This window comes from Rattus rattus, chromosome 5 (assembly GCF_011064425.1).
Source record: "Rattus rattus isolate New Zealand chromosome 5, Rrattus_CSIRO_v1, whole genome shotgun sequence".
Lineage (NCBI taxonomy): Eukaryota > Metazoa > Chordata > Mammalia > Rodentia > Muridae > Rattus > Rattus rattus.
This window is the reverse complement of record NC_046158.1, coordinates 128,802,031-128,804,789: the sequence shown is the minus strand read 5'-3', so window position 1 is coordinate 128,804,789 and position 2,759 is coordinate 128,802,031. Positions and strand designations below refer to the sequence as shown.

Below are 2,759 nucleotides of genomic sequence, written 5' to 3'. Positions count from 1 at the left end.
TCATACCTCTTTCTGATCAGTCTCTTCATTTAAGAGACAGATGCTCAAGTCAGCCCTGTGTCTTCATACATGCAGTTTTTCCTAGGATCACATCAAATAACAAGATCCTCTTAGCCACCACTTAAGGAGAAGAGAAAAAGATTCACTTTTAACTTTAGACTGAACTTCTAATAAGTTATTTTAATTTCAAGGAAGTGAGATAGGACATAGAAAACACAGTGGTTCTAATATTTTGGAGTAGTGACTCTGAGGAGTCAACCAGGAAGGGACAGTAAAAGCTTGTATTCATCAATGCAAGGCTACTTAGAGGACAAATGATATCTGGGGATCAAAGCACAGGACTAACTTCAAACCTAAGCTCACAAATGAGGATGAAGTTCTGTTCCTCACTATTAAACTTTAGCTGAATCCTAGTCACAGCAGAAAATACATTCTTTTCCTTTATTCATACTCATTCCTACATGATCATGAGGACATCAGATGTTTCACTAAAATTGTTTTTCAATACAAAAGTAATAAATCCTTCCATTGTCTTCACCTTAAGTGCAAGTGTTACTAGGAATATCTTTTGATTCTGAAATTCTCAAGTGTGTCTTACATATTTAATTAAATATATTTAGTTCCTTTTCCCACAGGGAACCAAAGGCTCAACATGTCAGAACTATAGAGAATCAAATAGTGAAAGCAAACAAAGTGTTAAGAACACAGTGGAATCAAAAGTGAATCCCATGCATCTTCTAGGATTAACTTTCATATCAACGAAATGAGATTCACCCACTCTCTTCAGGTAGAAATGGTCTAAGATTCTCTAATGCTTTACTCAACACACACAATATGCATGACTGACAATGTTTATGTAGGAATTTCTTTTTATGTAGCAGTCAGGTTTTCAGAGGTCCTAATCCATTATGCAAAGAAAGGAAAGATTTGGAGAACCAAGGAGTTAACACCATATTGACATTCAACAGAGCACAGGACATAGAAGAATGATTTATGCAAACACATGAGGTAGAACAAGAATCTTAAAGACTATTTCTTTAAGTATCTCCCCTACAAACTCTCATCACTAATAATTAAAGACATAAATTTTTATTGATTGATTTATACTACAGATTTTATTCCTCTCCCAGTCCCCTACAGTTCCACACCTCTTCCCCTCCCCTTACCCATACCTTGTGTCTCCACAAGTATATCCCCACCTCACCACACCACCAGACCTCTAAACTTCTTGGGGCCTCCAGTCTCTTAAGAGTTAGGTGCATCTTCTCTGACTGAAGCCAAAGCAGTATTTATTGAAAAAACAGTATCTATCAACATATTTATTTTAAAATTAAACAATTGATTAAGGGAGAGGACTCTTAGGAGAATCAGGATTCACTCAATCTGTAAAAGTTATTACCCAAGCCCATGGACATTTTTTTAAAAATCTTTAATCTATTTCTCATTAAAATCACATTGGCAATGTAGGTGCCTCAATAGAATTTTCTTTTTTATTTATTCTTGTATCATAATTGATTACTTACAGGCTACCAAGAATCATGTTACCTGAGAAGGTTATCCTGTGTCTATGGGAAAATACAGTAGACAGGAATAAATGGGTTATCCTTTACACCTTTAACATTCAAGACAAGAAGGAAAGAGATCTCTACACTGACATAGCATGACACATTGCTGTGTTTATATTTATGTTAGTGTCACCTACCACTTGGTTGTGAAATAGTTTCTGCAGAGATGGTTAAATTTAGAAGAGTTTTTAATAGAATGAAGGCTGTTACTGTAAACTACATCCTTTCTTCTATATCCTGTGGCCTAGAAATCACTAGTAAGGGCTCATGGTCCCTTATCTTTCTTGTAGCATTCTCCTGTATGTGCTGAGGTCTATTTCCATGTTTATATGTTCAGGTAGAGTTCCCTGAGATCCTCTACACAAAATTTTCCAGGATAATGTAAACTAGTACCCAAAGAACACATCTGGAGGATGTAAAAGCAATTTATTGAAGCTGATTTCAAGAACACTTCTATATCACCATGCAAAATGAAGCTAAGAGACTCTGGAGTGTTGGTACTCCTTATTATAAAGACTCAGGTGGTAACATAGATTGCAATATTTATTCAACCTGAAGAAGAATTGGATGGAAAGGACTCATACTTTGTCTATGTAGTTATTTGTTATGTGCGATGAAAACACTATTCTAAGAAATACATTTTTACGATTTCACTATGGAGCATCATTGTGTCTATACATACTTGAAGTAGTTTCAACATACCTAAGCAATATCACATTAGTGTATCCATCTCTTCATGTACCAGGCTTATGACCATTGCTGGGTGCAAAGGTGATACAACAATAAAATCTAAAAATAACTCATTCAAAGGAAGCTCAAATGTCAGGGGAGTGTTATGACATGAAGCCATTCTGTGAGTGGCTACTAATGGAACTGTTCAAATTGAGTGCTCTTTATATGAACTTTTGTTGTTGATTTACTTTTACAATCTGTTAAAATATAGAAAAGTTTCAGTTTACATGATGGAAAATGTACACTAAAAACAGTTTGTTAAGAAAACATTAAAAAACAGCAACAACTGAATGCATGGGCTTGGGGAAATTGAGGAAGCTGGGTTATCACAATCAAATGTGGTGGTAACAATACATTATAGATTGACAGAGAGCCTCTGTGTTGTAGTTGTGATTGATTTTGATGTTTGTCCATAAGCAGAATAAGAATTTAATAAAGTACACTGTCCCGCGCTACGTCTTG

At 35.3% G+C, this 2,759-nt stretch overlaps 1 pseudogene; it reads right to left on the bottom strand.

Annotated features, from left to right (window-relative positions):
• LOC116901021 overlaps nt 1–2,759 on the bottom strand; it is an 8,736-nt pseudogene continuing 5,977 nt past the window's right edge.